At 46.4% G+C, this 25,753-nt stretch overlaps 1 long non-coding RNA gene across 2 annotated transcripts; it reads left to right on the top strand.

The window, feature by feature from the left end:
• The first annotated feature begins 14,499 nt into the window (after positions 1-14,499).
• On the top strand, positions 14,500-25,543 carry LOC121044113 (uncharacterized). Of its 2 annotated transcripts, XR_005797134.1 has the most exons (4): positions 14,500-15,155; positions 15,861-16,051; positions 17,972-18,099; positions 24,096-25,543. It is a non-coding gene; the product is annotated as an uncharacterized LOC121044113 (long non-coding RNA). The 2 variants fall into 2 exon arrangements; XR_005797133.1 differs by lacking the exon at positions 24,096-25,543 and having other exon boundaries at positions 17,972-19,763.
• The last annotated feature ends 210 nt before the right edge of the window (positions 25,544-25,753 follow it).

Here is a 25,753-nt window from a genome sequence, read left to right as displayed (position 1 = left end):
AGAGAGAGAGAGAGAATCCCAAGCAGTCTCCATGGTAAGTGCAGAGCCCGACGTGGAGCTCCATCCCAGGAACCGCGAGATTATGACCTGAGTCGATATCAAAAGTCAGGTGTTTAACCCACTGAGCCACCCAGGTGCCCCTGATTAATTCGCGCTGCCTTGATTCGTTATTACTTTAGGGCTGAAAATCAGAAAACACGAAGAAGGGAAGTCTATAGTAAATCCCTCATTTTATTTAACTTTTGCTCACAAATTCTTGTTCTATGCCAGGCAATGAACTGAGTACAGACACCATGCAGATAAGCAGAAACACAAGCCATCGAGGACAACGGAGCCCAGGATGGCCCCGGAAGTGCACCAAGAAGCTTAGAGGTTTTCTGATAGAGCTTCGGACAACAAGAGGCTGTCTCAGAAAATAAAATTTTTTAAAAAAAATTAAGGGGCGCCTGGGTGGCTCAGTCGGTTGAGCGTCTGACTTCGGTTCAGGTCGTGATCTCACAGTTCGTGGGTTCGAGCCCCCGTGTCGGGCTCTGTGCTGACAGCTTGGAGCCTGGGGCCTGCTTCGGAGTCTGTGTCTGTCTCTTTCTCTGCCCCTCCCTTGCACGCTCTCTCTCCGTCTCAGAAATAAATAGAAACATTAAAAAATGTTTTAAAAGATCCCCAGGTGAGCGACGCCTGGGTGGCTCAGTTGGTTAAGCTGCCAATTCTTGATTCTGGCTCAGGTCATGATCTCACAGGTTTCTGAGTTCGAGCCCTGCATCAGGCTCAGAGCCCGCTTCAGATCCTCTGTCTCCCTCTCTCTGCCCTTCCCCCACACACAGGTGCACACAGGCTCTCTCTCAAAAATAAATACACATCATAAAAAAAAGTTTTGAAAGACCCCCAGGTGACTCAAACTAATAGTAACGTTTGAAGAGCAGTGATTCTCAAATTTGGCCGCAGACTTCAATCACCCAGTTTTATCAGGTAAAGGTGTTCGGGTCTCACCTCAGAGAATTATTTATTTGGTGAAGGGTACATCTGGGCCATGATCATTTTTCAAAGCTCCCCAATAATTCTACTCTGTAGCCAAGTTTGAGGACTCGTCAGCCACCTCTGTGGCCTGAAAGCCACCGGCATGGATGAGGGGTGCCTGTGGTTATTCCAGAATAGGCAAGCTGGAAGAATGAAAGCCGGTAGGAGAAGGAGGGGCAGAAAACGGACACGGAAGTGATCGTCCAAACACGACTGGAGAAGCCCTCTAATTATACGGCTTCTGCCATCAGGCTCTCACCTCACAACAAGCCAAGGCCCAGCATGGGTTAGTCACTCGCCACAGTCGCAGGTGAGACTCGAACCAGAACTCGGTTCCAATGAGCATCCTGGAGAATGAAGGTAGCCAGAACCCCAGGCCTCCTAAACTCTTGACTGCTCTGGTCTCCAGCCCCCTCTCTGGTGCTGAGCAAAATCCACACTGCTCCGTCTCGGTTTCCTGTGCTCATTTCATACCCCACCCCCACCCTCTCTGTCCAACCAAAGAGTTCTTCATGGTTTCCTGTGATCCACCTGCGTATCTGGCTCTGAGATTCCTGATGGTCAATCCAAAAAGATAGTCTTATTACCAAAAAAAGAATAACTGCCTTAGCTCCTAAAAGGAGGTCAAGCTTCCCCTAACCCTTATCTTGCAAAGGAGTTTTCTGCTGTAGGCTCCATATAGTAGGAGCTGAATGACCTAATGCATAGTACGTCAAAGACATCCCTACAGTAATAGTTTTTATAAAGCCATTATGTATAATATCCCTGGATGTAAGCCAAGGAAATAACATTAAAATGCATGAAAATTCTGCTGGGGACTAAGAACATATGGTCCAAGTGCACAGCTTGATGCAGGAATAAAAATTAGCACACCCGAGGAAGGGATAAATAGCATGCCCTTCAAGCAAGTCCTCATAAACGTCACTTCCATTATCCAGGCTTTTGATATGGCAGTAAAGGACTGAGGTTTAATTCACTGGCATGACATGTCATTGTTCTGTGTCCAAGATTGAAGGAAAAGCCCAAACAAGCAAACAGTAGGGCCATCATGCATTTGTGAAAGTTCACAACTCTAGCCAAGACTCAGGAGAATACAGAATCAGCCATTTTTGTGCAGCATTGGAGCAAGGGTGTGTCCAAAGGACAACCCAGTTTTCTCAAGAGTCCATCTCCATTAGGGGACATGAGTATATGAATGATGAATTGGGTCCTGAAGTTTTATACACCACGTGTGGTGTACCATGTGGGCCTGGGCAACACCAAGTCAGAGGACTTGGGTACATTGGCGATTCTTGCCAGTAGAGAAGACGGACTTTGAAACAACCTTGACAGATGAGGGGATGGGTGTCAATGAGTCCAAATGGGTCAGAAAGTTTGGGCCAAAGACAACAACTACAGAAGAGCTTTAGCTTTAGAGCTGGGCATGGCTGGCTTCCTGGAAGGGGAGTGGACCGTGACCTGCAGCCTGCCTGGCTGATGGGTTGGTGGGGATGGGGCGGGGGGGGGGGAGTTGTGGAAAGTGCAGGTCAGTTCTCTTCAACCCAGTATCCACTCTTCCACACTCAAGAGTTCAACTCACAAAAGGATCATGATGGGTGGCTTAAGCTAGAAACCCAGACATCATCTGGACTCCCCCCTTAACCCTCACCTCCTACAGTCACCATGGCAACTCCATCCATGGAGTGTCTTTTGAATCTGTCCCTCCCAATCACCTCTACCTTTTGTAGATTTTGTCACCTCTCGCCTATTCCATTACAAAAGCCACCTAACTCCTGTCCTGTCTGTGGTTCTCTGCTCTAGATCGCCCTCCCCACTGTGGCCAGAGCAGTCTTCCTAAATGTCTCAGTCAACAGCTTTTGTTTTAAGACACATAACCCCACTCTAGCTGGTTAGAATGAAATGTATCTTTTAAAATTGACAATGGAACTCAAGAACAAAAGGGCCATGGGCCTTGCAGGAAAAGGGAACTGGGATTTAATGCCTCTCTTTCTGATTTTAGAATCTGTGTAATCACTCCTCCCCCTTTCTCTAAATTTTTTAATTTTTTTTTTGAGACAGACAGACAGACAGACAGCATGAACAGGGGAGGGACAGAGAGAGAAGGAGACACAGAAGGAGCCAAGCAGGTTCCAGACTCTGAGCTGTCAGCACAGAGCCAGACGCGGGGCTCCAACCCACGGACCTCGAGATCATGACCTGAGTGGAGGTCGGACACTGAACCCACTGAGCCTCCCAGGCATTGCCTGTGTAACCACTCTCATTACTGTTTTTCTCTGTTCTCTCTCTCCTCTTCGTTGACTGCATTCCTCTGCTTGCAATACTCCCACCGGCTTCCACCTGAAGACTATGTGGTGTTACAGACCCAACACTCCCCCTCATTGACTGGAGTCTCCATGTCTCTTAGGTGGAGAGAGAGAGTTGATCGGTGGATGATCAGCCAATGAATTGGGTTGGTTTGGTCCACACGATCGTTCCTAATTCTGAGGGCAAGGTTGTGTGCCATCAACCAGGGTCATCAAAATCTGGTCTTTAGCAAGGTGTATGGGCAAGTTACTCATTTTACAAATATTTATTGAGCAGCTGCTAAGTGGCAAGCGTTATAATGGGATTGGGAATAAAATGTTAAAAACAAACAAACACACACTAGTGTACCGTGTGATAAATGCTACCAAGGAAAAGAAATGGTCGCTGTGAAATAGATTGGAAGGATAAAGGGTGGAATCAGGGTGGCCTTTTGGGGCAGATGACACAGTACAGACATCTACGAGGCGAGAGAGTGTGAGAGAAGCCGGTGAGGCAGAAAGAAAGCCCCTGGGAGTGTCCCAAGGCCGGAAGAAGGTCGGGTTGGAGGGTGGGAGGAGGGACTGTGCCTCAGGCCCTGAGCCTGCAGCCACCAGCAAGGCCCCGCCTGTGGACCCATCCTGCAGGACGCTGGGAAACAGTTGTAAGAGTTCAGGCAAGAGAGGACAGGGGTTCTGATGAGGCAGGAGCAGTGGCACCTGAGACAGGTGAAGGTGGGCTCGCCCCAGGAGCCGTGATGGGCAGACAGGGTGATTTCAATGCAAAAAGGTGACAGGAACACGAAGCGAGAGGATCCCCAGCGTTTCAGTTGAGCGACTGAATGACAATACCCAGGGAGGCAGGCCACAGGTGGGGAGGCTAGCCAACACGGCCACTTCGATGGAGCACAGGATGATGGATTGCCCGCTGCTAAAACGCTGATGCTGCTCCTCTGTAGTTCGTGGAAACATCCAGAGTCTTGAGCACGACATTTGAGTTCCTTCACCATCTTATCCCCGTCTACCGTTCAGCCGGCCCCACTCTTGCCTCAGTCCTACTCATCCCTACTGTCCACACTCGAGGGACATGTCAGGCGTTGTGACCCTCCAGTGCCCCTGCAGGAGCTTCCCCTTCTCCCGAACTGTTCTCTCCCTTAACTGATCGCCTGGCAAGACCAATTCTCTCTCCTTCGTGTCTGCAGCTATGGCTGGCAGTTCAGAATGCATCTGGATGCTTCCAGAGTAATGTGGCGGTTCACCGACCCCACATGTAACAGTCGGCAATTATCTCTTCCCGGGAGCATCGAGATTTAACGTGTGTGGTGCGTGTCTAAACCCCGGTGCCCGTTATAACTGATGTTGATGAGATAGATGTGTGACCTCACCTCGCTGATGTGAAAATCAGGGGTCACACGTGGCGACCCCTTATGGGTTTTCCCACCGCGGCTTTTATGAGTCTTTGGTGACCGTTGAAATTGAGGAAGAGGAGGAGACACGGCTGTGTGCTCACTGGAGTGAAAGCTGGTCATCGGTCATCACCTCAGGGGATTAGTCATATCATGAGCAGGATTGATGCATATTTTTAAGTCTCTGAATGAAACATGCATTTCATTCAGGGAGGGAAAAATCATCATAGATAATATTGATTGAATTTGTGCACATGCCGGGGACTCTCCTACGTATTTAATTTTTTTTTTATTTTTTATTTTTTTTTTTTATTTTTGGGACAGAGAGAGACAGAGCATGAATGGGGGAGGGGCAGAGAGAGAGGGAGACACAGAATCGGGAACAGGCTCCAGGCTCCGAGCCATCAGCCCAGAGCCTGACGCGGGGCTGGAACTCACGGACCGCGAACAGACCGCGAGATCGTGACCCGGCTGAAGTCGGACGTTTAACCGACTGCGCCACCCAGGCGCCCCTCTCCTACGTATTTAAAAGAGAAACTTGGGGGAGGACGTTACCCCAAAATGCAATGTCTTTGTCTGGCACCGCGGATCTGACCAGCGTAGCGGGACAGCTCCAGTGTGCGTCTTATGGGGATGCCCCATCCCCAGGGGAGGCCCGGGCAGCTTGATTCTGGCATCGCATGGTTATTTGTGGAACTTTGTTGATTTTCCTGCACAAATGACTCAGACTCAAATAGCACTAAGAGTTGATGATTTTTTTTTTAATTTTTTTTTTCAACGTTTATTTATTTTTGGGACAGAGAGAGACAGAGCATGAACGGGGGAGGGGCAGAGAGAGAGGGAGACACAGAATCGGAAACAGGCTCCAGGCTCCGAGCCGTCAGCCCAGAGCCCGACGCGGGGCTCGAACTCCCGGACCGCGAGATCGTGACCTGGCCGAAGTCGGACGCTTCACCGACTGCGCCACCCAGGCGCCCCTGATGATTTTTTTTTTTAATTAGAGGAAGAGAATTCTAAAATAGAGTCATAACTGAGGATGGAAGAGGTAATTATCATTTTTGAAATCATCTGTGAATCCAGGGAAGAGGCACCATTTTTTTTTTTAACTTTTCAGAAGTCTCTGTTTTGAAAAATGACAGGCAACTCCAAACGAGGGATTGATCTAGGCTCTGAAAGACCAAAGGAAGAAATCGGATCCATTATTGAGAAAAGGGATTTCTTTTTTTTTTTTTAAGTTTCTTTATTTATTTGGAGCGAGAAAGCATGAGCAGGGGAGGGCAGAGACAGAAAGAGAGAGAGAGAATCCAAAGCAGGCTCCATGCTCTTAGCACCGAGTCCGAAGGGGGCGCTCAATCTCATGAAACATGAGATCATGACCTGAGCCCAAATCAAGAGCTGGACGCTTAACTGAGTGAGTTTCCAGGCGCCCCAAGGAAAGAGGTTTCTGAATGACATCTTCAAGACTGTGGGAACTAGAAGATGGGGGTGGTGAGGGAAAGGAAGGGATTAGAATGATTCCCAGGTTCCTGTCTCACTTCCTGAGCAAAGATGGGCTTAGACTCTTGAATGCAGGAGGTGTGAGTAGGTGGGTGGAGTGAAACCCTCGGAATAGATCAAGATGAACTGGGCTCATCAACTCCCCGGGTTACAGGCAGCAGTCCTGGGCCACGGACACAGTGCTCACCATGCTCTGTGGGCAGGTGAGGGTCAGGAGCTCTGTGGCCAAGGACACCTGACGGAAGGGAAGAAAATGTCCACCATTCCTCTCAGAAGCTCAGTTTCTCTACCTGTGAAAGGAGACCAAAGAACCCTTCTTGGAACGGAGTATCTCCTAACGCATGTGACGGGACTGTGGGAAAATACGTTAGAAAAAATTAATTGACCCTCCACTTCAGTCTAAACTACAGCTACATCCTTTGCATCCGCTCATTTGACGTGCATTTATTCAGCACCCACTCTGTGACAGGCCCAGAACAGAAGTGACTGAGAAAGCAGAGTCAAGGAGCGTCCAGTCTACAAGGGGGGGCACAGACTTGGTATCAGCTAAGCGCTGTACCCGAGGCATAAGCCACTTTCCAGGAACACTCGCAGAGGGGTTAGCTCCTGGCTTGAGGTCGTAGAGAAGGCTTCCAGGAGCAAGGATCATTGACAGAGGCCCCAAAGGGTCAATAAGTCCCCTCCATGCAAAGTTTGGCAGACAGAAGTGTTAGGCAGGGGGCCTAGTACTGATGTGATCGTGTTTGGGTGCACTGAGTGGTCCTATGTAACTGAATCCCAAGAGGTGGGGGGGGTCGCTGGTGGCGGGTGAGGCAGAGTGCAGGTGGGGACCAGCTGTGGAGAACTCTGAAGGCCACACCAAGCTTGGGTTTTATCCAATGGGAGGGGACCAGTGGGTCATGACATGACCTTGGCCAGACAATTATTCAGTTTCCTAATTCACAGAGAATGGTTCCCAGGGCTTCATGGACTCACGCTATAGACTGGGAAACACACACACACACACACACACACACACACACACACATACACACGGTGAGGCCCCACCCCCTGCCAACTATATACAGATAGATTCGGTAGGGCTCAGCCAACGGGGCATTTTGAAAAAAAGCTTTCCAGGTAATTATAAGCCGCAGCCAGAGTTGAGAAGCAATGTTTTAGATTCTAACTTTCTTGTGTCACCGGTGGGAATGGTCCCCTCCTTCTGTGAGATGATGTCTGTAAGATTTGCAAAGGTCCAAGAGCCAAAGCAATTGTGTTATTCCAAAAGCATATTTGAAAAACATTAGGATAAACCTAAGGGACTTGACTCTAACACGTTCCCGAGTCGTCCGTGACCCCAGGCTTGATTTAGACTCAACATTCCTTTTCTGTTCAAACAAAGCAAATCTGAGCAGCTGTCCATGTAGCTGAACTCCTCCGGTCCCTCAGTCTGAAGAGGCGCCCTGGATCACTCACCCAGGTCTCTGTGGCCCCCCACACACACCGAGCACATGAGCCAACCCCCAAGCAGGGAGGCCAGCTGGGAACTTCGCCTCCGTGTACCGGTTAGTGATCCACACCGAGATGTTTCCGAGGATTGGATTTCTCTGAGACTTTTCCCTATGATATTTATTAAAACCGCAGCCAGAGGAACACGTGACTTGTGAAAAGTTTCAGCGTGCACTTGAGCTGTTGCCTTTCCCACCCCAGATATAACCTGGACCACCTTTGAGATATGCTAATTAAATGCAGCAAATAACTTCTGGCTAACATGGGATATGCGTACCCGCGGAACACGCTGCTCGCGTATCTAACATAGGAGACTTCGAGGGTTTGGATTGGGCCTTGACAATGACCCAGAAGAGCACGGCAAAGGTTCCGGGGGACAGAGGCACACATCTTTGGCAAGACTGATGGGAAAAAGTCACAGGGGCCCTATGTCGACGTACCTTGTGACCTCGCACAGGCCCCTTTCCTGGGACACAGTTTCCCTACCGGCATGGTGGGAGCGGAGGGGTGTGGATCGGATATCGTCAAAACTCTTTTCCGATCCCAAATTAGGTTTTTACAAATGAGCAACTTTTGAACATGCCTGCAAAGTCCCTCACTGGGTCCAGATCACATCTGTCACTTACTGGCTGGGTAAGGCTTAAGTCACAACACCCTTTCTTTTTTCTGTAAATTGGGGACCTAGCCATTTACTGAGCAGACGTCACATGTAAAGCAGAGCATCCAGAACTTCTAGGGGCTCCACTGGGGTAAAAGAGAAAATGGCCATCATGTTCCGAGTGCCACCGTGTGCCGTGTATCTATGCTGTGCGTGCGTGATTCAGTTCACACGCGGCTTACGCCTCCTGGAATCCGTCAGGCTTAGAAACAAAGGACGCGTTGTTTTCCAATCCTCAGGATACAGCAATTTCACAGATGAGGAGCGGACACTGGCAGGGGTGTGTGCATCCCCGGCCAGGCCCAGGTAGACATAGATGGGCCGAGGACACGAATAGAGACTCGTAGATTCCAAAACCGGCTTCCGCCGCAGGTGTTTTCACGGCTGGTGCCACCTCCCTCTGTGGGGTTCAGAGTGACCTCATCTTCGTGAGCTTCTGTCACCACCACCCCTCCCCCCCGTCTGCCTCTCTCACAAACTTGCTGTCAAGGGTAAATTCGTTGAGAACAAGGGAAAGACCTTGTGATCTCGTTGGTGACAATGCAAGGACTTCTCTCGTGTAGAGGGAAAACTTGAATTATCATGAAGAATCCTCATTTAAACTTCAAAACGGAAGCCTTCGCTCAGACCTACTTGGTGGAGTGCAAAGGGGCGTTGGGGGTGGGGGGAGGGAGGGAGGAAGGAAACCATTGTCCTGTCCGCTCCGGGTCGGGTCCTCCTGAAATCCGGCCCCGCTGACCCTGGATTCTGGAAACCCTCATCTCAAGGAGCTAGTGAGTGACACTGCCATTATGGGGATGGCGGGGGCACCTGAGGCTCTCAGCACCGCAACTGTAGCGAATGGCAGTGGTTATTTTCCCCATTAGAGAAGAAGCTGAGCTCTACTAAGCAGCCCTGAGCCCATTAAGAAGGAATCTAGGTCATGTCGATTTTTACAGTGTAAGCCTCGGTGGTGAAAGGGTCCACTTCAGAGAGAAATATATTCGCGGTTGCAGCCCTACCCGTGACTGAATGACAGGGTGAGATCTGACCTCACCCCTTCCTAAGCTTCGGTAGGAAAACGCTGTTGGTGTTTGTCAATCGCTGTACAAGGCACTGTGTGGGGGGGGGGGGGGGGTTACCCGGAGGAGACCCCTGCTTCTGGAGGCCGGAGACAAGGCAGCATACCCTGACGGGGGGCATGGAGAGTGAAAGAGGACAGGGGAAAGGAGATGAAGGAACTGATCGTGAGAAACCCTCGGATTGATGGCAAGGGCCCAGGCTTCATCCTGAAGGATATTAAGGAGATACTGAGAGGATTTTAAGCAGAAAACTCAGCTGGGCGTATCTGTGTTCTACGCTCATTATACTCTCACATATGTATGAGTCCTGTGGCTTCTAGCTGGTTTCACACTTTATCAGATCCTTAAAGGATCCCATGTATCTGTGGGTGCACCTGATCAACGAGTGAAGGGCCAAAGTTGTTCAGCAAATCCTTCGGCAGGGCTCTAGATTCTTGCCCATCTGTCACTGAAGAGTCACCCAACCCCATCTTCTAAACTGTACGAAGTTTCTTCCTTACCTAAACCAAGGTTGGGTCTGAGCATAGCTGGACTTGAAAGTGAACCACACAGTCCCTCCTGCAATGTCCTCCACATGGTCTAGCTGCAGTACTAACGTTTGCCTTGTGCCCGCCATCTTGGGGAGAGGATCCTGTATGGGAGCAGAAAACTCTACCTGCCCTTGGCCACCTCAACCGTTAGAAAGTCATTCTTAATATTGAACTGAATTCCATCTGCCGGTAATATGCATCTATCGGTCTTAGTTTTATCCTTTTGGGTCATACAGAAAATGCCAGCTGCCACTGCGGTGAAGCATATATATTTATATGATTCTCCCTGGAACCGTAAGAACCTTAAGGACAGGGATGGTACCCGGTTCGTGCGGAACCCCCAGAATTTAACGCGATGCCTGCTATACAAGTGCTCAAGAAATGTTGCCTGGATTGATGGGTGCACAAATGATGAGATTAATAAATGTATGCCTGATAAGCTACGCTACTTGAATGTGAAGAACGATGTTTGTAAGGACGGCTCACGTCCTATGACTTCTCATAATCCTCTCTTCTCGTGACTCTTAATTGTAGGTCAAAAATTCTCAAAACTAAAAATCGGGGATCTTGAAGTGAAGACTTTTTCTTAGTAAGCCCCGCTCAGCCCCAAATACTCTGTTTGCGTGGGAGAGCACGTGACCCTCTCCAAGCCCCTCTTCCTTTACACCATGGGTCAGTGTCTCAAATTAGCACTTTCTCACCTTGGGAGCAAACTAGACTCCAAGGAAATGAAACTGAGGGCAAATCCATTTGGCTGAGATAGACGGGAGGTGAGGGGCATCCAGAGAAGGTGACTTCCTCTCATTACTTCCTTTGTCACACCGTTCCTGGGCTCCCCGGAGAGCAGACCCCTCCCTTTCCTCATTGCCCCTCTGGACCGGCTGCCACCGGCCAGCCTCCAGCAGCGGAAGACGAAGCTTTTTAGGAGCCGGTAACTCTGTGCGTCTGATTTGTCTTTGTGTCCTTAGCCCCGCACAGGGCCCGGCATACTAAATAGCAAACTGAATTCTCCCAGGGCATGCACTTAGAATTAATTCTCGCTCTGCCAAATGCAACCAACCATGGATATGTGTCTGCCCTTCAGAAGCGGGATTGCATTGTCAGGCGCCTCTGAGGGATGGTTCCTGTTTTCCTACAATATTTCCAGAAATGAAGGCCATTCTCATTCCCAATAAGTGCCTCCCGGTTTTCTGCCAGAGCCTGCAATTTTGTTCCCTGCCTTTTAAAATCCGCACCCACTCCTTGATCCGGAGGGCCTGGAAGACATTAGCTCAACCATTTGTCCGTATTAACCAAGGCTACGAAAATCACATCATGTCACTTTGCCGCTTTGTCCCTTACATTGGGAATGACACCCAAACTCTGGACCCGGGCCTGCAAGTCTCGGCAGGATCTGTCCCTGTACTCGCCCCAGCTGCACCTCCCGCCACCCCACCCCTCTGCTCACTGAGCCGTGGGACACTTGCTCCTCTGTTCCTTCCTAGAGCATGCCAAGCTCCATTTTGCTGCGAAGGCTTTATGCTTGCTGGTCCCTCCGCTGGGACTCACTCTGCCTGGCATTTTCGATGAATGACTCTTCTCATATGTCAAATGGGGGCTTAAATGTCACCTTTCCAGAGAGGCTTTCCCAGACACTCCTTCCACTGTGGAATCTGCTTTGTCTCTCTGACAGCACGGTGCCTGTTTCCCTTGTAGTGCTAATTTTCCAACAGAAATCACTTTTTTTGGCTATTTGTCTATCGTTCGCCATCCCTCGATGGCGCGATGCATGTCTGCCTGGTATGATGTCGTGTCTTCAGTGCCACATGCCACAACAGAATATACTGCAAGATGGGGACGCCTGGGAGGCTTAGTCGGTTAAATGTCTGACTCTTGACCTCAGCTCAGGTCACGATCTCACAGTTCATGAGTTCGAGCCCTGCATCGGGCTCTGAGCTATCAGTGCAAGAGCCGCCTTGGGATTCTCTCTCTTTCCTTCTCTCTCTGCCCCTCCACCACTCGCCCTCTCTCTCTCCCTCTCTCAAAATGAATAAATTTGTTAAAAGCTTAAAAAAAATACAGCAAGATAATGTTTCCCAGCTGCTCACCATGGGCCAGGCCCAGCACTATATACTTCAGTGACATTACCCCTTTTAATTCTCTCCACAAAGCCAAGGGGTAATCATTATCCCCATTTGATAGACGAGAAAACAGGAAGTCAAGTGACTTGCCTAAGGTCACACAGTAAGTGATATAGTTAGAGTTTGAATCCATACTGTCTGATTCTAGAATCCATGATCATATGATTTTAATACAGAGCTATAACATTCAATAAACATGTTCCCAACAAATAATATAAGCAACATATTGTGGATCTCATAATTCCCACACTTGTACATTACTGGAAGATAGGAACCACATCGTATATTACGTTGATGTTTTTCAACACCACGACAGTAAAGGCACAGAGTAACTGAACTGATACTTGCAAAACAGCAGCAATTTAATAACCACGCAACCCATGGCGGCGTCCTAAGTACCGTGACACTGGGCTTATGATATGAATCAAATCACAGAATGGAGAGCAAACCAGGTGCTAGAGATTATTAGCTCAACTCCTTCTTTTACAGATTCATTTGTTCCCAAGGCCAAGTTCCTTAACCAGGTGGTCCTCTACGACCCACCCCTGCCTTGGTCCAGCTTTGCCTACCATCCTTGCGCCCACCCACATCCCCCTCAACAGCTACGGGAGCATGGGCTTTGATTTTTAGGTAGAGGAGCCAATGAAGGGTTTTACATATGGCATGATTAGATCTGGTGGATTTAGGTGGACCACCACACCGGCCACCAGATTGAAATTCACAGCATGGACCGTCATCAGGAGTGCCCAATGCTTACACCCAATTAGTGGATAGTTAGTAAATAAAGCGTGCAAGGGAGAACGCCAAGAAGAGAAGGGAATAATCCAGTCGAGTTGATGACCAGAGATTCGCTGAAGAACACGGTCTTTGGATCTGGGCCACAAATACAAGAGCTTCCTGAGGGTAACGAATTGGAAAAAAAACAATCCCTTCACGTGGTGCAATTTCTCTGTCGTCTCTTCAGCCGGTCTGCACACAAAACCCACCATAGAGAAGACAGACTTCCCACTATCAAAGAAGTCACAGGGCAGAGCTGACCTAAGGAAATCCATAGTCTGGGAGGAAAGGGAAAAGGTGAGGTGAACGCACTTCTCGGCTGCTGCCAAAGAAACCCGAGTTCTAGTCCTGTCTCTGAGGGCTTTCCTGGGGGGCTTAGGTTCTTCCAACTAGGCATGGGCAAGGAAGATGGTTCCTGGGCCTCAGATTCCCAACTGCGGACTCTTTACGATCGGGAGAAGTTGGCCCGTCATTGGAGCTCCCCACGCCAGCCTTGGACGGCTGCTTAGAGGACCCCACAAACGGTGCCACACATCTGAAGTATTTATTGTTGTTGCTAATTACTGCTGTGTAAGCCTCAAGGCTTGGAAACAACCTGCCCGTAGCTTCTGGAGCAGAACCCTCCAGCAACGTCACATTTTCTTTCTAGTGAGCTCTCGTTACTAAGTCAATCCATTTGGAGACTTGTATAGCCAATGGGCTGGCATTCTGCGAGCTCGGGATGGAAACTTCCACCATCCTGCCCCCTCCATGTCTGTCTCCCTCACCCTGTTTGTCTCTCTGTTTGTGCAAGCCACCTGTAATTGTTTCTACGCTCAGCCAGAAATAGAATGTTAGAAGCTATCGTATTCTTACAGACAATCGCCTGGTTTTTGTCTTCTTATGAAACCAACGCACATTAAGAAAGGGAGGTGCGCGTCTCTGTTCTTTCTCACAGACAATTTCAGACTTCTCTCCAGTGTTACCATTGTGCGCTTTCTCCTAGTCTATATCTTGCTCTGCAGAGCTCCCTACTCCATCATGGTTTGTATGGTTTCAGAAGTCCTGCCCTGAGCAGAGAGCAACACTCTAAATAACCATCCCCATTTCTTTCACTCTCCTGCACTTTGTGCCTACACCGAGGGAAATGAGGATGAGGGGTATGGTTCCTGCCTTCGAGATACAGAAACGATAAGGTCTCTTGTAGAACTGAGGCTGTTCTCACCATTTCGGATCCCAACATAGGCATCTTCCCTTCACCCCAAATCAGACAGGGATGCATATGTCCGCAGCTACGTTCCCATTATTAAGAGGTTGCTCTGATCCCGGGTCTTACAGGATTCATATTTCCTTCTGAAGAATGTAGAGCTTTTGTAATTTCTAATGTCCAGGCTGAGAAAAGGATATTTAAGGACTCTGAAATAACATAGCAGGAAATTGAGATTCACTTACTGCATATAAAGTGATCGAAAAATCCCCTCTTTCACTATCTCCTTTCCCCTTGGGTCTGTGGTTCACAAACTGCAGAGCATAAATCGCGGAGGAAACCATGCTGGAATATCAATAAACCCACATCGACCCGAGGCAGAAACTCAGCTTGCAGTGTTGGGATTTTTTTTTTTTTTAGACATTGGTTGGCAGCCAGGTTGATGAAAGGAGATACCAAAGAGAATAACAGCTTTGCAGCACGAAAAGAGGAATTAGAATTCAGGAAATGTTATCCAAGTGCTTCTCTCTAAATGCATGAGGCATGAAGTCAGGCTGGAGGGTCCGTGGTGAATGGTAAATATTGAAGGTGCCAACACCTTGCTGGAGGTCACAACACCCCAGGTCTGAGTAGTCCCCCAGTGTGATGGGTTGAATTGTGCCCCTCCTGAGATTCAGATGGTTCCATCCTAATCCCCAGAACCATGGGATGTGACTCCGCTTGGAGATAGGGGTTTTTGCAGTGGCATTCAAGTTAAAGTGAGGCCATTAGGGCGGGTTCTGATCCAACATAGCTGGTGATCTTATTAAAAGGGGACATTTACATGCAGACTTGCAGAGAGAGAAGCTGATGTGAGAAAATATAGGGAGAACGCAGACGTCTGCAAGTCTAAAAGAGAGGGTGGAACAGATTCTCCCTCCCAGCCCTCAGAAGGTGACACTCGTGCTGACTGACATCTTGCTCTCAGACTTCCAGCCTCGAAACTGAGACAACAAATCTGTGTTATGTAAACCGCTCTGTGTGGTGCTTTGTTGTCGAAGGCCTACCAGACAAATACACCAAGCTTCCGGAAAAGCCAGAAAAGGAACAAGATGGCCGCTATCTCTTCTGCAGTTGTCCCTACTCGGAACCTCCAGGTAAATTCGTTACTGAATTAACCGCTGCTCATTGTCAGTGTTGGAATGGTTTTTCCGACCTGTAAAAGCGCATGGATAAAATAATAACTAATTTTCATTATCATTCTAAAATAGTCAAAGACAAAAAGCTAACTGCCATCAAAATATCTGGTCAACATGGAAGATAAGGGGGAGCCTTTTGAAATAACACAATTCCACCTAAAAGCAAAGGGACACGAAGCTGACTTGGCTTCGATAGAATCTTGATGGATAAGCAAGGCCATCCAGCTTTCAGAAATGTGAGAAATACTACACGGATTTCCTTTTCCGTCCCCACCCTCCCCGTACCCTGTACGACCTTCATGGACACCAAGGTGGAATTAAAAATCTAGGCCCGGGCCTCTCATGAGCTGTTGGCAGGTTCGTGTAGAATTAGCAACCCAATGGGTGATATTCATGAGCCGCTGTCACCCCTCCCCCGCCCCAGCTCGGGAACATCAACTCCCCCCTTCCTTTTTTTTTTTTTTTTTTTTTTTTTTTTTTTAATAAATGAGAAGACAAAGGTCCTTCCATGCAGCTAGGGTCTTGACCAACATTCGTGAAGCTCATACTAGGTGTTCAGGATGTTCTGGGCACCAGATGCTTTAAAAAGATGCACGCTTTAAAAAACACAATGATAAAAACAAAGTTAAAAAATGTAACAGATACAATCTTTTCCCCGTGGAGGTGCCCCTCTGGTGAAAGATTTGGACATTAAAATACGCCGTGACGACGCTGGGTTGTGTAAAGCGAATGCCAAGGAAGGGCTTCTAATCGGACTCAGGGAGTCAGCAAGCCCTTCCGAGACGCGTCTTCTAAGCAGACGAGTTAGCCAGACAGTGGCAAGGCGGGGAGGGCCGCGTGAGCAAGGGTGCAAGGTGGGAGACACCACTGCTGGGGCTGGGGGTACCACGTGCCCACAGGGTACAAGCCTGGAAGGAGGGAGAGGGAGAGTAGATTTGTGGCTGGAGGCGACAATGATCGGCTGTAGGCAGCCTGAGCTGCTGGGAAACCGAGGGCCGCACAGACCGTAGCATCACATGACGCTGTACCTTCCAGCAAGGCCCACATTGGAAGCTTTCTTCCGTCCAGCAAGATTGAGTTTCCTGGGGCTACCCGGCTGGTTAAGAGATGAGACTTAAGTCTTCTCTCTCCCAAGTCAGTGCTGTCTCCACTGGGTAATAATAACGGTGAACGAGTACTAGTAGTCACGAGAAGACACTGCATGTACTAAATCATTCCGTCTCTACAACAATCCAATAAAATAGTTGTTACTGTCACTAGCCCTAGTTTTCCAGTGAAAACACCAAAGCACGGGGCGTTTAGGCCCTGCTCCAAGCCACGGCTGACGAGCGATTATCCATCTTCTTAACCATGTTTTCATGGTTCCCCCGAATTGATTATTTTCCATGACACTAGTATATACGGAAAAAGGTGGTCAACTTACGTGATGTATCTGAGATACGAAGAAAACATGCGTACGCGACTTTTGTAAGATATGAGTTTATCTCTCCTGAGGAGAAGGGAACCATTTCATTATTTAATTCTTAACACGGTGAGGATTTTACACTAATCTCGGGGATGCTTCACATCTGCCTTCCGTGGAAACGGCAAAACAACACCCCAGGCGATCTCTCTCTTGCTTTAGCCTTCCAAGTCCCATGGGTGCCCCCCACCCGCCCCCATCGCACTTTGCCAGGACGTGATTTATATGCTGATGCTTTTATCTTTGACTACCTCAGAAGTATCTATTGTGAGATTATATGTGAAAGGATTCTTCTAAGAAGGAAACGTGATTGGAGAAAAGGAAGTCTAACTCACAACACCTTTCAGGATTGATAAGCATCACTTGTCAGAAAAGTTAGGGTCAGGTGGGGAGATCCAGCTTGAACCTGAGCTCTAAATCCCTTCTGTGCTCTACCGGGGCTGTGGGGATAGGCACGAATGTCCCAGACCGCAGTCATCACTTGCAAAGAATTAATAAAAAAATAAAACACACTCATCACCCTTTTTAGGACAACGCTGCATATGTACGTCTTCCTCTCTTGGGGCCCTGTTAGACAGAGAGAACACAAGATGGTTCTTGATGGAGAGCATGTCGAAGACAAGTAAAAACTGAAGATGAGTAAGAAATTGGATCAGCAGAGAAGAGGCAGAGACAGAGGAAACTACAATGGCAGTGGCCAAAGACGGGGGAGTCCAAGGAGCAAAGGAGTGAGAGAAGCAGACATTTTTTTTTTCTAGAAGACTGGCCCAACTCTGTTACTTAAATTGCTGTCGTAAGTGCTGAGCTTGGAGTCATGGAGAACCGGCTGTGGTAGTCACTGGAGGATGTGCGGATTAAAAGTTGGCCAGGGCCGGTGCTGAGTCTTAATAAAGAGAAAGGCTGGCTCTGTCTGAAGAGTCACAGGTGGCCTCAGAGGGAGACAGTGTGTCCTTGTGGTTAAAGTCCCACCGAAGTCAAGAGCCATGCGTTCCAACCTACGAACCACTTAGTGATGGAGCTCCAGCAGTGACATCGCCTCTCTAACCTTTAGCTTCCTCATCTGCAAATGTATGATAAACCGTAGTCTTGATCCGATGGAGATTTGTGAACAGAAAGGGACATAATTTCTGTAAAACACTTAGCACAGCCCCATCCCAGAGTTAATACTCTTTAGATATTAGCTGTGATTATCGTTACTGAAAGAGCTGCCATTTGAGCTGGGCTGTGAAAGATGAAGAGTATTTTGCTAGGTGGGAGAGGGTGGGGGAGGACATTCCAAGGAGCAAGATTAACATGGAAATTGATTTTCCAGGCCAAGAAGAAAAATACCTCTTTTGTGAAAAGATCCGTTTTTAGCTTTCCTGTTAGAAAACGCGAGCCAAAAATTCACACGGGAAATGGGATCTGAAACGCCACCTTTCATTCTGAAATTCAGGAGATGTAAGTTTGCATTTTATTATTCTCGGTGGGTTATTTTCTTTCACTTACTTCCCTTCCACCCCGCCCTACGTGCTTTGCTAAAGCATTTTGCTCTGCAGGTTAAAAAAGAAATAAATTATCTGGGAGCGTACAGGATTGATGTCGGGATGCTGGTAAATGAAAACCGAAGCCATTCAGATTAATCAGCCCTTTAGTCATTTCGTTTGTCAAACATGTATTGGGTTTTTACTCCGTGCCAAGCATTATGCTTCGTGCGGAGGACATAAAGGTACTTACATCATCGTCGCTGTCCTTGAGGGGCTGTCACTGGTGAGGGAAAAGGGCAGGTAACCAGACAATTTCCACTTCAAAGGACAGACGGAAGACACAACAGTGAGCCCAGCCTGCAGGGTCAAGGGCAAAGTCCCATGATGGTAAAATCAATATGGGCCTCCCTCGAATCCCCCTCTTGAAAGAATGTTGGAGGGACACCTGACTAGATAAGATGGAGGTTGTTCCCCAACTATCACCCGGTGTGCATTATAAAGCGTGCATAACTCAGCTTTACGCATAAATATTAGAGAGCATCTCTCCCCTCGATAATTGACCTGTCTCACACTTTCAACATCCTCCTTCCGGAAGAAAAGGTTTAATCAGGGCTCAGTGAAATTAGAAATGTTAATGCTGAGATCATTACCACTTTTTATTAAAGAATGATCTTTAATAACTCATTTCAACCATCAGCCCTAAATGAAGTTTTGATCCCACCATCTCCTGACATGGCGGAAGCAGTCCGGAGTTGGATTTGGATTTCTGGGCCAAATTGTAGCTTTCAGGCATTCATCCCATACGACGGGCTTGTATCCGGCACAGAGGGTGACTTCCAGTCACCACTCACTTGAGGGTTAAAATTCAATGTACAACTACTCAGGGATTCTTTGAACTTAATGAAGTTGACTCACAGAGCTAGGGGGTAGGAAAGGCAGATTTTGAGGCTAATGGCATCTGGGGAAATCGGGGGAAGAAAGCTCCATGGGAGCAAATGATCTGAGGCAATCTTTTTCCACTCCGGTCCGACTGACTGTTTTTCAAGCTGGAATGTCACGGGCACAAGTACAGGAGACAGAATCAGACTTGTCCCTTGTTCTCCTCCCCACCATCTCTGACACTTACTATGTACATTTTGTCTAAATTCACTAAAACCATCATTTTCTCATCTGTAAAATGGGTTTATCCAACCTATCCTAGAAGGTCGTCATGCTAAAAATATAAAGAAACCCTTCCCTGTCTACCAGAAACACAAGAGCTAAAATAAGAACTGACTAGCAAACCTGGCTATCATTTACTTATTTATTTCCAACGTAGATTGGGAGCCAGATCCGTGCTTCACACTTTTGGATACCCCATGTTCTGACAACAACAAGACCTTGGTGAATATTTGATGAATACTTGTACTGTAGAGATATCTATGCAGGAAGCTCAGGTGTCTAATTCTCTATTACGTCTTTTTTCTTTTTTTTTTCTTTTTTTTTTTTTTACCATTGCCACCATAGAATTCACTTTCCACGCTATCCAAGAAAATCGACACGTGGAAAAAGTGGAGAATGTAAATTTACAGAACTGGAGACAGGAGTTGCAGATCGATAAGTCATGTCACCTCCAGGGGCCTCGATTTTCCCTTTAGACAGCAGATGTTTGGACTGGTGGATATATATTAAATACCTTCCTCCAGCTCTACTCTCCGTTAGGAAGGAAGGAAGCAATCCATGGTTAGAGAGTGCCCACCATGTGCCGAATCCTGTAGTGGGCATCTATACATATCATCTCATTTAGTACGTTTCAAAAGCACTTTTTTGGAGAAATTAACTAATTTTTACAGTTGGAAGAACAGTGACTAAGACTGTACATTATTAAAGAATGTTTCCATTGCAAGTGACTTATTTACTCTAACATAAGCAAAATCCTAGGTTTATTAGCAAGGTCATAGAGAGGTTTCACAGAATCCAGAGGGAAGCAAGAATACCCACTAAGCATGGCAGTTGCAGTCCAGGGCTTTGCCCTCCTGATCCCTTTCACAGGGCACACAGACTATGCTCCCCAAACCCCCGGCCTCGACAGAAGAATTGGAAATTGTTTCTGTGTTCACTGAGCTTGTCTATTTTTCCAGAGAACCCTTTTGACGGCCTCCCTTTGATTTTTCAGACTTAAATATGTCAGATACTTAAGAATCAAATTTTGGTCATTGAACGCTGTGATCCAATAGAATTCTTATCATTCTATTTTTGGAAAGTGATGAGAAAACTGTAAGAGAGAATCCAAAACACTTGGCCAAGGGTGCTAGGCTAGAAGCCAAATGGCAAAAATAAAATAAAAATTTTAAAGGGCTCCGAGTAAAGTATTTTTGGTTGACGTGTGTGTGTGTGTGTGTGTGTGCGCACACACATGCATGAGCACTTTGAATATATCATCCAATTCTCTCCTGGCCTATAAGGTTTCTGCTGAGAAATTGCTGATAGTCTTATTGGCATTCCCTTGTATGTGATGAACCTTCTTTCTCTTGTTATCAAAATTCTCTTTGCTTTGATTTTTGAGAGCTTGATTATAATGTGTCTTGGTGAAAATCTCTGGTTGGGATTCTTTGAACTTTTTGTGCCTGGATAGCCATATCTTTCCCCAGACTGAAGAAGTTTTCAAGCATTATCTCTTCAAATAAGTTTTCTGTCCCTTTCTCGCTCCTCTCCTCTGGGACTCCCATAATGCAGGAGTTTGTCTTTCTGATGTCCCATAATATTCGTAGGATTTCTTTACTCTTTTTCATTCTAATTTTTGCCTTTTCTCTTCTGACTAGATATCAAGAAATCTGTCTTCAAGTTCACTGATTCTTTCTTTTGCCTTATGAAGGTCTATGTTTTATTTTTTCATTTCATTTACTGTATTCCTCACACCAGAATTTTGGTTTGGTTCTTTGTTATGATGTGTTTCTCTGGGTTAAACTTCTCATTTAGTTCAGGTATAGCTTTCTGGAGTTCATCGAGACGTCTACTGTGTTCTTTTGAATATCACTGAGCTTCCTTAAAATTTATTTTGAATTCTTTTCCAGGTGACTTGTAGATCTTCATTTCTTTGAGGTCAGTTACTGGAAAGTTGTTATGTTCCCTTGTTGGTGTTGAATTTCCTTGTGTTTTCCTCTTTCTGGGGTCTTTGCACTGATCTCTGGGCACCTGATGGTATAGTTACCTTTTCCGGCCCTTTCAGACTGGCTTCGGGGGGGAAAGACCTTCACCTCAAGGTGGATACAAGGGCCCTGGCTGGAAGGGCTCCAGCATCTTTGGCTCCTGGGGAAGCACAACAGTCTCCATGCAGCTCTGTCAGCTGAAGACAATGTCAGCGCAGCTAAATCAAGATATATGAAATGAGATAGACAAATAACTCTAATTTACAAATAAATCTCCAGTAATAGAGGCAACGACGTGGAAACACAAAAGAGAGAGTTCATCATTGAGCATCAGAGGCTTTTCGGACCAGATTGCTTTTGACAAGATTTTGGAAGCTTGACCTTCTACATCAGTTAAAGTATAATCATCAATATAAATCCTTAGTTTTATCAAAGGCAGAAAGATTCTGATGAGCACTAGAAAATAGTTTTAATCTGTAATTAATATATATACACACATTCCTTCCTCAAATGTGTTCCAGCTGTTCATTGTTTGCCAAGTACAAGATCAAAAGACATGGTCCCTGCCTCTAAGAAGTTCATATTAGAGGAAAGGAAACAGAGAAGTAAGTCAATTGAACAACAGAATAGTAGGCTGTATGCTAAAAGAGGTGTATGTACTATACACACACACACACACACACACACACACACAAACACACATACAGACAGAGGAGGAAATCGACTCAGGCTAGAGAAGTCAAGATAACATTACCTTCTGAACATATTGAAATATGGGCAACATGCTACATCAACATTTTACTCAATCATAATACATTACAAGCAAATATAATAGGAGTTGCATTCACACAAACCTAGGTACCAGTCCCAGCTCAATCTATCAAATAACTAAGACATTTAACCTCTATCAAGTAACCAAGATATTTATCCTCACTTAGGCCAAGTCTCCTCATCTGCAAACTCTGGGGGGTAGGGAAGATGAACTCACCTCATAGAATTAATTGAAATAGTAGATGTGAGTATAAGTCATTGGAAAATACCCGATAGATTTTAGTTATTATTAATATTCTTGCTATTCATAACAATTAACAATTTTCCACCAAGTAATTTCATTAAATTGAAAATACATATTAACTCACTGGCAACCATCCAGTGCTACCTTCTGTTGTCATAATAGCTATGAGAAGGGTCAGGTCGGGTCCTTTGAAATGCTGAAGGACATCTTTGTTACATTCTCATACTATTGAGGAGGGTTACAGATATGATCAAAGTTAATCTGATGATGGTTTTAGCACAGAGATACAGTTGCCACCTAAAGGAATCCCTCCTTACAAAAGCAAATCCTCCCTGTCAGAGCACCTGACACATTAGCCATCCACAGAAAGGCCTCAATAAATTCTTGCCAAAGAGACGTAGGGGCGCCTGGGTGGCTCAGTCGGTGAAGCATCCGATCTCGGCTCAGGTCATGATCTCACAGTTTGTGAGTCACAGTTTGTGCGTCGGGCTCTGTGCTGACAGCTCGGAGCCTGGAGCCCGCTTCGGATTCTGGGTCTCCTTCTTTCTCTGCCCCTCCCCCACTTGTGCTCTGTCTTTCTCTGTCTCTCAAAAATAAATACATGTAAAAAAAATTTAAAAAGAAGAGATGCATGAATAAATAGCTAAATAATGGAGCGCATGAATAAACAAGTATATGAATAGCTCTTGTCCTTTGGGCAAGAAACAGAACAAACCATTTGGTGTGAAATCGTCACCACTCTTCAGAGTCAGATCAGCTAGCACATACTAAGTTCTGTTATCCCAAGTAAGAGGCTCTTGTAGACATGGTCTCCATTCACTTTCTCAACAGCCTTTTGAATTAGGATGGCATCAATCCCATTAGGTGAGTTTGGGACTGGAAATCCAAAAAGGTCAAGTGTCTTGTCCAAGAATTGCACAGCTGGTTTGGCAGAGTTTGCATCCAGCCAAGTGCATTCTCTATTGAGTGATACAGTTCTTAAGAAAGCCGTGAACTCGAAGTCTTTTCACCAAAACAAACAAACAAACAAAAAAACCACCCCCCTTCTACTTTCACTTTTTTCCTTTAAGGCTCAACTGTCTACCAGCCACCTATTCTAGAAACCTCGACATCGACAGAGAATCCACGTCTTCCCTCACTGCCTTGCATTTTTGATGAATTACCAATATTCACCAATTCCCTCCTCGAAATCTCAAATATTTCCCCCATTATTCCTCCTCCATGCTATTCTCTTTGTTCAGCCCACTGTCTTCTTTGTCTTCGCCTAATTTAATTGCCTTATAACTCATCCTGAGCCCTCTAGCCTGTCAGCTTAATTTCGCCCTCCGTACGACAGCCACAATGGTCTTTATGGAATACAGGGGTGATAATCTCACTCTCCCGCCCTTCATGCTTCAATCCCTCCTTTTTTTCTCATAAGAAAAATATGCATGAATATGAAACCATAGTGGTCTGATTTCTCTCAGTTTCTCCATTTCTCTTCCACGCTGTTAGTCCCTCCTTTTGTGACTGCCCTGCCCCTACCATCACACGGTGCTTCCTATAAGGCAACACCGTGTGTAAGAACTGTTCTAAGCATTTCACTTCTAATAACTTCTTCAATACCACAACACAACTATGAGGTAAGTACTATATTAGCCTGGGAAATCTGTGGAGGAAACCAGGTGACCACATCTTATTCAACTTTCCATTCCCAGTGCCTAGCACAGGGCATGGTCCATAGCCTGTGAACATTTGTCACCTAGGCGGATAAATGAATGGGCGAATACAATATGGGATAGAGGAGTCACGCTGATCCTAAAAATAATCCGAAATTAACTTTTACAGCATCACTGAGCCCAGCTAATCAGAACTCTAGACTCTTCCTGTAGCCCAGCCTGAAATCTTTCTGTCAATCCTATCTTCAACATGCTGGTTGAAAGACGGAATCATAAAAACTCCAGAACTTCAAAACGATAAACCAATGAGGCATGAATAGAAAATACTGCTTGTTCTCTCCCTCCCCAAAATCTTATGAAGTCTTGCCCTGCAACCCAATGAGAAGACCACAGTCATAAAGTCGATGAGTCCAGCCAACTGCATGCAACGAAGACCAGGCAAAGGAGACTCACCACAAAGAATAGCCTGTTTCTAAATCTTCAGTAATTGAGCTGATTTGCATTTTCCCTCAACATGAACTGATTTGAAGTAGGAGAAAAATCAACTTCTGTTTTGTACTCTAATGGCAGGATGAAAGTTACACAACCATGAATTCCACTGATTAGAGATTCCTGCTCATTTTCTGCTGCCTGCTGGCCATTTGGTAGCATTTTAATTTAACTTTCCACTTGCATGTTCTCCATTAATATTTATGAAATTATTACTAGATGTGGTTCAGTCTTTAAAAACTGGATTTGCGGCATTCGGCAAAATACATTTGCTAGTGGTTGTGAACAAATAATGCTCTACCAAGCTGTTAGGAAGCTTTCGTTTCTTAATGGATCTCTTTTTTTTTTTTTTTCCTGAAGCTAAGATAATTAAAAAGCAGTGTGTGCCTCATCAGCAAGTCGAAATGTTAATAATTACACCAAACATTGTCTATTACAGGAATCTTTAGACCTGTATCCTTAGACTTTGGTCCAATTCCTGCCTCTTTGAATCAAATCTGTGGCGTCATAAAAGCCCATAAGAGAAAAGACAACGCTTTACTCCCAGGACCTCCCTCAACATAATAAAAACCAGGATGCATAACGACCTTTACAATTGAAAAGTTCTTTTTCGCTTTTTTTTTTTTTTAATTTTATTCTCACAACCCCTCCCTGAGGCGGGTGTTGTCCTTCCTCCTATCTTATAAATTCAGAGTTTTTAAGACAAGAAGGCTTAAGTAATGTCATTCGTTCAATAAATACTGTCTGAATGGCAGCCCTGTGCCAGGCTGCGGACCTGGCTCTTTCATGGAGAGGATACACGCCACAGTCTGTCCGTCCGTGAGCTCAGATCCCTGGGAGCCAGGCGCTCAAGTGAGCAGATCATTGCGGTGTCGTGAGGGTTTAAGAGACGGACAACGGCGGTTCCTCTCCTCCAAAGAACTGACCGTAACTGAAATGGGGAGCAACAAAAGGGGTTCTGGAAGGTTAATACAGTTTGAAAGCTGCGTCGCCCGGATCATTAGGCAAATCCAGCACAGAGGCCCAAAATACCCTAACTTACCAGGAAACCGCATCTGACCTCATCCGCGGCTGCAAAGAGCGAGGTGCGAGGGGCTGCTTGGAGGAGGAGGCATGGACCGGATCACAAAGGGCCTGCCAGTTCACATTTCATTTTTTAGGTGATGAAGAATCTTTTTTTTTTTTAATTTTTTAATGTTTTTGTTTTCTTTTTTGAGAGAGAGAGACAGAGTGCAAGCAGGGCAGCAGCAGAGAGAGAGGGAGACACAGAATCTGAACCGGGCTCCAGGCTCCGAGCTGCCAGCACAGAATCCGACGCGGGGCTCGAACCCACCGAAT

The sequence above is a fragment of the Herpailurus yagouaroundi genome, unplaced genomic scaffold, assembly GCF_014898765.1.
Source record: "Herpailurus yagouaroundi ecotype Mexico unplaced genomic scaffold, PumYag 188, whole genome shotgun sequence".
Taxonomy (NCBI): Eukaryota; Metazoa; Chordata; class Mammalia; order Carnivora; family Felidae; genus Herpailurus; species Herpailurus yagouaroundi.
The sequence above is the reverse complement of the archived record's forward strand: the minus strand, read 5'-3'. Positions and strand labels throughout refer to the sequence as shown.